Here is a 14,429-nt window from a genome sequence, read left to right as displayed (position 1 = left end):
AGAAGAAGGAGAGAGAGAGAGAGAGAGAGAGAGAGAGAGAGAGAGAGAGAGAGAGAGAGAGAGAGTTTTTTTTTCTTGAATTTCAATGCTGTTTTTCGTCTTCTTCTTTGTGGAGAAGAAGATAGAAACAGCAGAAACGAGTTTCTGCTAACGGCACACCAAACGTAAAAAAATAACTTTTTTGCGATTTTTTCTGATTTTTTTTTCCTGAAATCCTCTCCTCATCACGAACAACATTAAAAAAGGAAAATTTTTTCTTTCTTAGTGTATTACTCAGAAATAATTGTTTTTCACAACTCGCCGCATATGTCTAGTAACGCATCGAAAAAAATAAAAATTCATCCAAATCCCTTCTTTTTTTTTTTAAATAATCATAACTCTCATCTCAACCACCATCATTCTATTCTCAATTTATGTCAATTTGAATCTTTCATTATTTAGGGTCATCCAAAAACAATCCTAGATTGAATCATAAAAAAAAAAAACTCCACAATGACCTATCCAAAATCAAACCAAATAATGCCAAGAAAAAAATAATAATAATATGACCAAAAATTATAAAATAAACCAAATAGTGAGAATGGTTCAACAACCATTTTTTTCAAACTATTATCCTCTTGACATCCTGCATTATATATAGGGTCATAGATTGAACCATGAAAATGTGCCAAAACAAAGTATTCGGAATCCAAACAAATGATCCATAATTAAGCAAAAAATAATGATAAAAAATAAATAAATAAACAAATAAATAAATAAGTAAAAATCAAATAAAAAAGGTCCTACTGGCAATGCATCCCATACTTGGGGTTTTTCAAGTCTGATCCTCAATTGTCCCCAGCGGAGTCGCCACTGAAAGCGCCCTCGATCCGTGGGGTACGCGGACCCGCTTTTGACCCTTGAGGTTTGGGAGTCGCCACCTAGTTATTACGGTCTAGGAACCGATCAATGACTCTAAACGGATAAAAACTAATCTAAAACCAAAAAAAACTGAATTCGGGGATCAAGTTACGGGGTTGGAAGGTGTTAGGCACCAACCCCGCCCGGCCAAAGCCGGTCTCTACTAAATTCCCAAGTAAATTACATTGCTAAAACCTAGATAAAAATAGAAAATAAAAAAAATAATACCTTTCCGATGCAAGGACTTTACTCCCTCAGATCTGACAAAAGAGCTCCTTGTACCGTGCTCCCTTGCTACGTTCTATTTCCGGATTTGTCTTCGGATCTCCGAGATCGAGGTATCTCCTTGTTCTTGAATCTGAACTCTTCAAGTTCGTTGAGGATTTGGGGGTGTTTTTAGAAGGCTTTTGGGTGTTTTCTAGACTAAAATTGAAGGAGGGATGTTAGCTAAGGAGTTGGGGCTCCAAAACTAGGGTTTATGGGGGGGCTAGGGGAGCTTCTAGACCAACTTCTCTTAGGGTTTATATTTTGATACGAAAATAGGGTGTGAGCACCTCTATTTATAGATGTTTTTAGGGGTTGATTTGGATAGAGTTAGTGTTTAATTAGAGATCTTTTAATTAGAGTTGTGTTTTAGTTTGACTTGTTTTAGGTAGAATTGTGTTTTAATTTGAATTGTTTTAGGTAGAATTGTTTTTAAGTTAGAACTCTATTAGATAGAGTTATTATTTAATTAAATCTCTATTATGACTTTTGGTCTTATTTGATTGACTTTTAATGTTTTGACTTTAGTCCTAATTGATTGACTTTAAGTATCTTGACTTTAGTCTTGCTTAATTGACTTTAATTTTGACTTCAGTCTCACTTGATTGACTTTAATACCTTGACCTTAGTCTTGCTTGATTTACTTTTAATTTTTGGAGAAGGCCCCTCCATTATTTCTTTAATTCTTTGGACCCCCAAATGGAGGGGTCCTTAAAGAAATATCCCACGAACCCTCAACAATTTTGCCTGAGAGTCCGATTAATCGATTTTTTAGGTTCAAAATTTTAAATTAATTTCATTAATGTTTAAATTTAATTATTTAATGTTTTATTTATTAATTTCGAATTTTTTAATTATGAAAATTGTGAAATTACTGTTTTACCCCCCGGAGAGGACTTTTCACGTTTCAAGTCGGTTTTTAATGTTCTAGGATGTTTTAGAATCATTTTTTCGTAAGGAATTCAATCAGAATGTTGGTTTGTGTCATTTATGAAAATTTTTATGTGAAATTATTGTGAACTTTATGAGGGGTATTTTCGTAATTTTGTCAAATTCTGTTAAAATTGGTGAAATGATTTATTTGGTTCCGATTTGTTATTTTATGTGTTCGAGAGAGTTTTCCTAAGCGTAACGTAGGCTCTAGGGTTGTTTTGATGTCAGGGGTATTTTGGTAATTTGATCAATTTTTAGTGATTTTTATCGTGAAGCTTCTTTTTGGTCTACAAGATGATGATTTCTATGTTTCTGGGGTCGTATTTTCCTAGCGTAGCGTGGTTTCTAAGGTTTTGTCAGTTCGAGATACCTCATCCGGATTTCTGAAACACATTTGGTAACAAAGTAAAGCAATGGAATACACATCCATCATTGGGAATCCTTGCGATCGGGTTGACGAGTTGATTAATCAGGCGGATGCAAAAATGGGGTGTCTACAAATGTGGGAGGGGTAGACACCCCATTTTTGCACTCACCTGATTAATCAACTTGTCAAACCGATTGCGACAGTTCCCAATGATGGATGAATATTCTAATATTTTGATTTGTTACTAGATCTATTTTATAAATTCAGATGAGGTATCTCAAACAAACAAAACTGTAGAAACCACACTATGATGAAAAATATGACCCCAAAAATATAAAGATCATCATTTTCAAATAAAAATAAATTTTATGATAAAAATCACTAAAAATGATCAAATTACCAAAATACCCCTAACATCAAAACATCCTTAGATCCCACATCACGCTTATGAAAATCTTTTCAAACATATATAACAACAAAGTAAAACCAAATAAATCATTTCATCAATTTTCACCAAATTCGATAAAATTATGAAAATACCCTTCATAGGATTCATAATCATTTCATACCAAAATTTTTATAAATGACACAAATCGATAATCCCATCGAATTCCTTACGAAAAATCGATTCCAAAACATCAAAAAATAACTCCTTAACACAAAAATCCTATTCGAAGGTAAAATGGTAATTTTTTAATTTTAAAAATTTAAAATTTTGAAATTAATAAATAAAACATTAATTAATGTAAAGTGAATCATTAATAAAATTAAAATAAAAATTTGAACAAAGAAAATCAATCAATCAAACCCTTAGGAAAAATTTTAGGTGGTTGCCCACTTATTTAAGTGGAGTCTCCTTGATATTTATTAAAGGACCCTTCCATCTGAGGGCTCAAAGAATTAAAGATATAATTTATGGTTTTCTAAAAAAATTTAAAAATATATTCTTTCATTGTACCTAAAAATTAAAATCCTGATCTAAAGAAACCTAGTCAATCAAATAAGACTTAAGTCAAAACCTAATTAAAACTCTAATCTAAAAAATCCTAGTCAATCAAATAAGACTTAAGTCAAAATCCTAATTCACCTTATCTAAAAGAAAACTAATTAAACACCAACTCTTCCAAAAAATATATAAATAGGAGCCTTCACAACCCAATCTCACAGGTCAAAATAAACCTTAGAAAAAGTAGGTCAAAAAGTCTTCCTAGTCTTTTCTAAACCCTAATTTTGAAGTCTTAACTCCCTACCTGTTATTCAAACCTCAATTTTTACTCAAGAAACACCTAGAAATCTTTTAAAAATATCTAAAAATTCTTTTAAAATAATATAGAAAATATTCAGATCTAGATACCTCAACTTGGAGATCAGAAGCAGATCTAGTGACGGAAATAAAGAAAGGAATCTCATATAAGGAGTCTCTCCGCCAGTTTTAAGGGAGCAAATCATTGCGATCATCTAGGTATATTTCTTGTTTTTATTTATTTATTAGTTTTAGGTCTTTAAGCAATGTAATCTTTTTTTTTAAAATGTAGAGATTGGCGTTTGCCGGGCGGGATTGGTGCCTAACACCTTCTAACCTCGTAATGTGATCCTTGGACCTGTAGTTTCTTTTTCGTAGATTAGTGTTGTTCATTTATTTCGAGTCATGATTAGGTTCTTAGACCATAATAACTAGGTGGTGACTCCTAAAAGCGCCCTCGATCCGCGGGGTATGCGGATCTGCTTTTGACCCTTGAGGTTTGGGAGTCGCCACCTACTTATTATGGTCTAGGAACCAACTGACTCTAAAACGGATAATGAACTAATCTACTACAGAAAACCTAAATTCGAGGATCATGTTACGGGATTGGAAGGTGTTAGGCACCAACCCCGTCCGGCCATTGTCGATCTCTACTTATCCCAAATAAATCTACATCGCTAATAGCAAACCTAGATTAAAAAATAATGAAAAAAACTTAACTTCGATCTGTAAATGTGCTATTCCCTCAGATCTGGTGAAAACGGCTCCTTGTACCGTATTCCTTACTTCGTTCTGTCGCTAAATCTGATTTCTGATCTCCGAGGTAAGGTATCTCCTTCTTGGATCTGGGTGCTTCAAATTTATTATGGATTTTTGGGATATTTTTTAGAGGTTTTTGGGTGTTTTTTAGCTGAAATCGAAGTAGGGGTGCTAGGTAAGGAGTTGGAGCTCCAAAATTAGGATTTTGGAGAGGTTGTGGAGGCTTCTTCACCTACTTTTCCTAGGGTTTTTTCTTTGATACGAAAATAGGGTGTGGAAGGTCCTATTTATAAAGTTTTTAGAAGCATTAGGGTTTGATTAGGGTTTCTTTTTAGGGTTTCAATTAGGGTTTAGACTTAGGGTTTTGACTTTAGTCTTATGAGATTGACTTGATTAGTTTAGATTAAGGTTTTGATTTAGGATTTTGACTTTAGTCTTATGAGATTGACTTGATTAGTTTAGATTAGGATTTTGATTTAGGGTTTTGACTTTAGTCTTATGAGATTGACTTTAATACTTGACTTTAGTCTTACTGAATTAACTTTAATTTTGACTTTAGTCTTATTTGATTGACTTTAATATCTTGGCTTTAATCTTCCTTGATTGAATTTAAATTTTTTGAGAACCCCTCTCTATTATATCTTTAATTCTTTGGACCCCCAAATGGAGGGGTCTTTAAAGAAATATCTTGCGAACCCTCAACAATTTTGCCTAAAAGCCTGATTGATCGATTTTTTTGTTCACATTTTAAAATTAATTTTATTAATGTTTCACTTTCCATTATTTAATGATTTATTTATTAATTTCGAAATTTTTAATTATTAAAGTTGTGAAATTACCATTTTACCCTCGGAGAGGATTTTTTACGTTTTTAGTCATTTTTCCATGTTTCAGGATGTTTTGGAATCAGTTTTTCATAAGAAATTCAATGGGAATGTTGGTTTTTATCATTTATAAAAAAATTTTGTATGAAATGGTCGTGAACTTTATGAGGGGTATTTTCGTAATTTTGTCAACTTTTGTGAAAATTGGCGAAGTGGTTTACTTGGTTTCGATTTGTTGTTTTATGTGTTTGATTGGGTTTTCCTAAGCATAATGCAGGCTCTAAGGTTGTTTTGATGTTAGGGGTATTTTGGTAATTTAGTATTTTTAGTGATTTTTATCGTGAAGCTTCTTTTTGGTTTGCAAGATGATGATTTCTATGTTTCTAGGGTCGTATTTTCGTAGTGTAGCGTGGTTTCTAAGTTTTGTCAGTTCAAGATACCTCTTCCGGATTTCTGAAACATATCTGGTAACAAAATAAAGCATTGGAATAGACATCCATCATTGGGAACCTTTGCGATCGGGTTGACGACTTGATTAATCAGGCGGATGCAAAAATGGGGTGTCTACAGATGCCCCTCTTTGGCAAAGGGTTGAAGCAAACTAGATAGCAAATCTATTTTGGTAGAGAGTGCGATATTCGAATGCCAAAGCTAGTGACAGTTCATTTTGCAGCCTGATTTATCAATACATCAAGGTGTTCGGATCCTTGAAGGTAAAGCTCTCCCCGAATTAAAAGAAATGCCAAGTCCTTGAGCGTGAGCTCTCACTGGCAGTGTCAGATCCTTTAATTTTAAAGAATTCTCCCTGACTAAAAGAACAAATGTGCAAGTGTGTATACTGTGTGAAATTGAGTAAAATCTGAGTAAAACAAAACTCGAGAAATTTGAATGAGATTTGAGACAAATCTTAATAAAAGTTGAGAAAAAGTTGAATGTTATACTCTACCTACCCTGGGTGAAAGAGTAATGAGCTTATTTTTTTGGGAAGTTTTATTCTACCTACTCGGAGTGAAAGAATAATGAACTAATAATTTTTTTTTGGGAAGTCCTACTCTACCTGCCCAGGGTGAAAGAGTAATAAATTTTTTTTATGAAGTTCTACTCTACCTACTCGGAGTGAAAGAGTAATGAACTAAGCTTTTTGGGAGTCCTACTCTACCTGCCCAGGGTGAAAGAGTAATGAACTATTTTTTTTTTTGGGAAGTTCTACTCTACTTACTCGGAGTGAAAGAGTAATGAACTATGCTTTTTGGGAGTCCTACTCTACCTGCCCAGGGTGAAAGAGTAATGAACTAATTTTTTTGGGAAGTTCTACTCTACTTACTCGGAGTGAAAGAGTAATGAACTAATTTTCTTTTTTAGAAGTTCTACTCTACCTACCTAGGGTGAAAGAGTAATGAACTAATTATTTTGGGAAGTTCTACTCTACCTACTCGGAGTGAAAGAGTAATGAACTAATTATTTTAGGAGTTCTACTCTACCTACTCGGAGTGAAAGAGTAATGAACTAATTGTTTTGGGAGTCATACTCTACCTGCGTAAGGTGAAAGAGTAATGAACTAATTATTTTGGGAAGTTCTACTCTACCTACTCGGAGTGAAAGAGTAATGAATTAATTGAACAGGAGATTAACCTCGCATTTGAATTTTTTTTTTAAATAAAAAGTTGGATTTTATGAAGGTCTGGTAAATATTTTAACTCTCTTTGAATCTGAGGAGTTTTCAAAATTGCTATCAAGAGGGTAAACTTTAATTCAAAGTTAACCTTATCCTTTGGGGTTGAAATTGACCAGGCATTAGAACAAAAATGCCCCTAGTTTGACAAGGAACATTGCACTGGGGATAATCGAATATAATTTGAAAATAAATGCCCCTAGTGTAAGGGGGGAAACTGTACTCTTTAGAAAAAGGAAGTGCCCTTGTTATGAAAATTTGAAATCCTTGATTACCGTAAGCGCAATAAAGGTTTAACTTTTAATTTTGACTTTTTATATTGAAGATTTTGAGTCAGGCTCAAAGAAATTGGAACAAAATATTTCTTTCTGAAATTCATCATAGAATTTGTTCTTTCTCCCCATCGGTTCGCGTAGGGATATGAAACTCTTCAGATCAATCATAGATGAGATACTTGTATCCACTGAGTCTATATTTGGTTCAAACTGGGTATTGAAACTTAATCATTCGAACTTCTGATGTTTCAGCTTGGACTGTCTTTTCAGCTTCTCAACTCAACGGAGATTTTCTTTTATTTTTTCATTGCTCTAAGTTTTGCCTAGATTGCCTTTTCAGGTTTTCAATCTAGTGAGCATGCCCTAACTTTTTCCTAGATCACCTTTTTAGGTTTTCGATCTAGCGAACTTATAATTTTTTCTCTTTTCTTTGCTCTGATTGTTGCCAAGGTCGTCCTTTCAGATTTTCAACCTTACGAGCTTGCCTTAATTTTTGCCTAAGCCGCCCTTTTTGGATTTTCAACTTAGCAGACTTTTTTTCTTCTTCTTCCCTTCTGAACTTCTGGAGTTGCTTGTCTGATCATGCTTTACTATCTTCCTTGACTTCTCGCACGGTACTTAAGAGGACTTTCACTGGTAAGCTTAGGACTGGGTATAAAAAGAAAGGAATTTTGAGGCTCAAAAATCCGAATGCCCCTTGTGTGGCATTTCTTTTATTTTGCTTTGAATTTTCTTCCCCATTTTGAAGATATTTCTTTTTCTTTTGAACTTTTTTCTTTTTTAGATTTTTTCTTTGTCGAGGAATCTATTTTTTATTTTGATGTGGTCGGGCCTGAAGTAATTTCTCAGGTTACCTACTTACCCCAAATTTTTGGGATCAGACCAAAACGTAGTTCGGAACTTCCCTCCCCTAGGTTAGGTGATCAGGCTAAGAAAGAAAAAAGGCATAATTTTTCTTTTTGAAAAAGGTTGCAAAGGGGTTGAGAAAGGATATATTGAACTGGGTAACAAGAGAATTGATTTGGCCAAAGATGGCCTCCTTAAATGTAGTACCGTTTGATTCGGTCAAGGTTGGTCGGTTCTAGTAATTATATTCCATCATGATCTTGAAGTCTAACAGTTTTTCCAGATAATATTTCCTTAATGATTGAATCTCTCCAATTGGGTTCAAACTTTCTAAGATCGAGGAAGAGTACTCAAAAATTTTTTTTTTTTTTTTGGGTAGTCTGATGCTTAGATCCTTGACTTATAAGTGATGAAATTTGACTTTCTTGTCAAACATGCGAGTGATTCCTTTCCATTGATAAACCCAATCTATTTCTAACAATTAACTTCCATCAAGACCTTGAGATACAGGATTTTCCCTTTTACCCGGTAAGATTGCTACCATATCATACTAGAGTGACTCTAGTAGAAAACTATATTGAAGTATAATATGTCCATAATGCGAATGGTAACTACTCTAGCTAATCTCGGTGTGATGTGTGATTGACACATTTTCATGATGATTGTCTTGAGACTTTTACTAGCTGCTTCAACTATTCTATCGATTTTAAAATTTCGGCATTGATACATCTTATAATCCCTCCTCTGACTATGTCAGTCTATTCTGGTTGGTGTTCTCACAGGATGGGTATATATTTCATATTGAACAACCCTCCAAATTTAACCGACATATTCTCATAGGACCATGTAAGCAAGTTTTTTGAATTTTCTGAATTAATTCATCATCTCTTTGTGCTCCTCTGGGGATAAGTTAGTTCCAATCTGAATTTCTTGAGAATTATTTTTGATCCGAGGTCAATGACCTTTAGTTCATCGAGCAAGACATTTATCTTCTCATTCAAGAAGGGGTTCCTTATTAAAGGAATTTCTCTTTGAAGCCAGTTATTAGTTAACTCGTTAATACGCTCAAGGTATTCAAAAATTTCTTTATTCAATTAAATTTAGATGGGGCGACTAACACCATTGCAGACTCGACAAACTAACTTGACTAGAACAAAATAAGAAATAAAAAGACAGACTTGATTACTGAATTGATAGAAAGAACTGGACTCAAGACTCATAAACAACTAAAGACAATTACCCACAACGGGCTTGATTACAAACTGAGGACTCGAGATACTATTTCCAAGCGATTGGACTGATTCTTCTTCTTCAGATTCTTTGCATTCTTCAGACTTACTTTTTCTCTCTTGGCCAAGACTGCATTTGGTGGTGAAAACCTCATTAGGGACCGTCACTTTGGTAAGAGGAGGGCTAGGAGGTTTATGATTGATTGATCGAATGAGAAGGATTGGGTCAAACGAGAGTTGAGTATTGGATACCATATTCAAAGTCTAAGGAGGTTGGTAATTGGGTAGAGGGTTGGTAGTAACATTCGGCTGCTCAGGGGCAGGGACAATAACTTTTTTGGCATCGATGAGGTCTTGAACTGTATGACGAAGAGTGACACAACGATCAGTAAGATGATCGGGATTTTGGTGAAACTCACAAAATAGGTTGGGATTGTGAGAAGTAGGGAGTGGATATGGTAAAGGTCGAGGTTGGAGAGGTGCAATGAGCCCTTTACTTAATAGTTCTTGAAAGACAATGCTCAAAGGCATACTAAGATTGGTGAATTTCCTACGCGATCGAGGTTGATTAACTTGGTTACTAGGCAAGATAGTAGATTGGACGGGTGTAGTAGATGTATGGGCTACATAGGCGTGATCAGCACTAGACTTGGAATTGGTGAAAGGCTTTTTGAACTTGTTGTCCGAAGGATTTGAAAGGATTCCGGAAGCGAAAGCATCTTCCAATTGGCTACCAGCTTGCAATAGAGACTCAAATGTAGGAAGGTATTGGGAGACTAAATGTCGGGCATACCCTTGCGAGAGGTTTTTTAAGATAATAGCCACTTGTTCTTTCTCTGAAGGTCTATCCCACATTTGTGCAACCTTGGCCCTTCAACGATCGATGAAGTTAGTAAATGTTTTCCCATTCTTCTGTTTGGTTGACTCTAAGTCCCTTTTTGAAGTTTCAATTTCGATACTGTATTTGTACTGATGCTAGAAAGCCTTTGACATATTCTCCCATGTACCTACTGTAGCTGGATCTTGAGACATTAGCCATCGTAGAGCTGATCCTGTCAGAGTTCGTTGAAATAGTAATGTCATATGTTCGTCGCTAAGCCCTATAGTGCGCATGTTAGTAACATACACTTTAAGATGCATTTTTGCACAACCTACCCCACTGAACTTCTCCATTTCAGGCATTACAAACTTCTTTGGCAGATGAATTCTAGGGATACGGTTTAGGACTTCAATGCCCGCTGCAATTTCATCGATACCCTTTATACTCTTCATAGCTGACTCCAGTTGAGACATCCTATTGGCAAATACTGGATTCTCATCAATATACTTTTCGTCTCCATCGAGTTCGAAGACTTCATGGGCACGTCTCGCTGTATTTTCTTCTACCATTTTTCCTTTAGGATCATCAATGAGATTGCCAGTTGATTCTGAAATCTATTCTAACACTTTCACTTTGCCCTTTATACTGTTGATATCATTGGCAAAAGCTGTCAAAATCTTACGGATTTCTGTGAGTTCGGATTCTGAAGCCATTTCTGCTTGTTGACTTGGTATTGTAGCTCGTTCTAACCGATTGGACTTACAACTCCAACTAGGAGGTGGATGCTTGAGTTTGGGCGCAATGATAATCCTATATGACCCCATCAAAGATAAATCTGATCAATTTTAGTGTTACCCCCTTGATAACATTTTAAATGAACCCTAAGGTTTTATTGAATTCTGTGCACCAATCCATTAAACAATTCATTCATGTAATGATTATTCAGAAGGAAAATAATTTTATTGCACAAATCTAATTAATTTTCACAATCATATTTAGTAATTTTTCAAGGTCCATGCAAAAAAAATAGATTCTTTTGTAAATCATTTTTCCTTAAAAAAAATAGATATTTTGTAAGTCATTTTTCCTTCATTTTCTTCTATTTTGGAAAATATTTTCTTCTGGAAAATATTTTTTCTTTGAAAAATAGTTTTTTATTTGAAAAGCATTTTCTCTTGAAAAATCTTGTTCTTATAGAAAATATTTTTTGGAAAACGTTTTTTCTTAGAAAACATTTTTCCTAGACTTTTTCTGAAAAATACTTCTTTTGGAAAATATTTTTTTCTGGAAAATACTTTGCCTTTGTAAACTATTTTTCTTCTTTGAAAATTTGATTTCTATTTCGATTTAAATGGCTTGGTCCATCAGGATTGTTGGATCGAGATGGACTGAGTCATTACGATTTATTGTCAAAAATGGATTTTTTATTGGGTCAGTGCACTCATTTTAATTTTCAAAATAAAATTTTTAATCCTTGAGGACAATCATACATTCTAATCTCACCATTCACATCATCACATACATTCATCAATCCAAAGGTTTCATTCAATAAATAACTCGGGAACACCCACGATAAGTTCGAGTCGTGACCTACTGGGAAGGTTTCTAGACTTTAAGCTTACTACGTGCAATGCATTTTTATCTGGCCACCCTTGCCCAAGCACACCTATATACCTTTCGATACGTGGTGACTTGGTTTGATATACCGTATAGGTGATAATCTAAAACCTCAATTCACTTCTCTGAAACCAAAAACAGCCAGTTTGATCTCCAGTTGAGAGGTGGCGCACAATGCTGAGCAAGGGCCCACTTAAATACCTCTCGTCTAGAATAGACGTAGTCTATCCCCCTCGTACAGTAGGGTACAGCGGGGCAAGATCTTGCTTAGGCACCGGTTTTGACCAAGAAGTGCAATTGATATACTTAGGTTATCTTTTATACCTACGGGTACGAGTCAAGAGTTGTAGCTTTCATAAATGGTTTGGCATCTCCCGAGGGGACCGACCATGTACTAGTACTACGTTGGCAATCGGGACATGTGACTGTGTGGCTCACAATAGGTCAAAGGCTCAGGTCGCTCCAGCCTGGGTGCATCAATATATCTCTCAGAATCACCTGATCAGATGGTATTGTTGCCCCAGTTTGATATACCCTAAGGTACGTGACTGGAGTTGTGGTTTTCATGAATGACTTCGCATTTTCGAAGAGACCGGGCCACGCACTAGTGCCACGTTGGCTATATGGGACATATAAGTGTGTAAAACAGTAAACGTGCATGTGGTGTGTGCAAAACAGGGTGGGGTGTGCCCGGGGCCTTTTTCAAACAAATGGGCCCATGGGTCTAATTGATCCGATCTCTATAACATTGATATCACATGAATATTAAAATACCAATCCGATCACATCCCCTCACATCAATATTATGATCAACATCAAACATGTATCTCAAACAAGATTATGGCATGCTAGAAGGGCGATTAAAAATTAAATCGAATCATTGAAATAAGTCCCTAGTTCCAAGTCTCAAAAATTTATATGCCCCAATCAAGGTTTAATCCGGAATATCCTAAAACAAATTAGGATTTCAAAACAAATTAAATTGAAGATAGAGATGTTTGGGGGTGGGGAGATTTCCTTCAAAAATGATTTTTCTAAAAGTTATTGCCACATCAATCTTTATAAATAACAAATGCCGATAGTGAGTTTTAGAGAGAAAAAATTGACGTGATAAAAAACAATCCCCTTAGTGAAAGGGAGCCATGTCCCTTAAAAAAATGATCTCAATTTTTGATCTGAATCGGAATATAAAAACAGCATTAAGTTGATGATTTGAAAGGTCCGATTTTCAAATTAATCTTTTCCATTCCCAAATAAATCGGCAATGTCCCTTAAAAAAAATGATCTCAACTTTTGATCTAAATCGGAATATAAAAACAACATTAAATTGATGATTTGGAAGGTCCGATTTTCAAATTGATCTCTTCCATTCCCAAATAAATCGGCAATGCCCCTTAAAAAAATGATCTCAACTTTTGATCTGAATCGGAATATAAAAACAACATTAAATTGATGATTTGGAAGGTCCGATTTTTCAATTGATCTCTTCCATTCCCAAATAAATCGGCATTTAAGTTTTTCTTTTCTCTAATTTTTTTTTTTACCATAAAACAGAAATTATCATTCAAAGAACCGACACGTTTTTTTGGAAAGAAACCAACAGAGATCTGGTTTTGAAAAAAAAAATCGGCTCTTCGAGAGAGATCAACTGTTTTATAAGGAGCTTCCCATCAATTTGAGTTAGCACCACTTTCTTTGAGAAAAAAAAATCAATCTGGTAAAATCGTTTAAGCTTGAGTCGATCTCAAATGGAGGTTATGATTCCAAACTCCATCTCTCTACATCATGAGGAACTTGCAACCTTGTACACATTATGGTATCCTTTGTACCTGGTTGTGATGAAGATCTCATGGGCAATCAGAGAAGAAGAAGCTGAGAGAGGAAAATAGAGAGTGATAGATGGAAACGTTGTGGATTCTAGAGATGAAACTCAAGCTTCGATCTGTGACCGGATCGATCGATATTGTCTTCCATTGTTGTCGATGAGGGGATGCATCGATGAGAGAAGCACGAGAGAATGCCTAGGTTGCAGATCTTCTCTACATGTTTAACTAGGTTGCTGTTGGATCGATTTGAGAAAAATTGTCAAAGAGAGAGAAAAGAAGAAAACTAAATTTTGGGCAAAGGATGAAATCGAGGAGCATGGCAGAGTTCTTCCAAATCTGTGGAAGACGATAGAATGAGGTATAAAATCAATGAAAAAGATGGTGTGGGAGAAAAATAAAACAAAATTTTCGCACGGCACAGCACTCTCATCAGTATGCTGTAAGGGGGGTGTAAAAATTAAAAAAAACTTTTACTTGCGGCACCCCAACTATACCAGCACATTGTTACTGTTAAAAACTCCATTTTTTTTAACTTGCTGTCCATGGCAGCACAGCTAAAATTTTTTTATTTTATTTTTATTTTTTTTATTTTATCAAATCCATCATCACATCACATGCTTATTTAAAAATAAATGAGTTGTCGATAGATACATCGCATCTACTTAAAAAAATGCTCGAAAACAAACCCCTAAAACAACAAAAATAAAAGTAAAAAAACTTCAAAATCCATTAGTCACTACCCCATCCTCAATTAAATCTCTCGATCTCCTTAATCATTTAGGGTTATTCTAAACAACCCTTGATTGGACCATAGAAAATAACATGCTAAAACAACATACTCAAAGTTCAAACAA

This window comes from Akebia trifoliata, chromosome 2, assembly GCF_017979445.1.
Source record: "Akebia trifoliata isolate Shusen 1 chromosome 2, ASM1797944v1, whole genome shotgun sequence".
NCBI lineage: Eukaryota > Viridiplantae > Streptophyta > Magnoliopsida > Ranunculales > Lardizabalaceae > Akebia > Akebia trifoliata.
Note: the sequence above shows the minus strand (reverse complement) of the source record.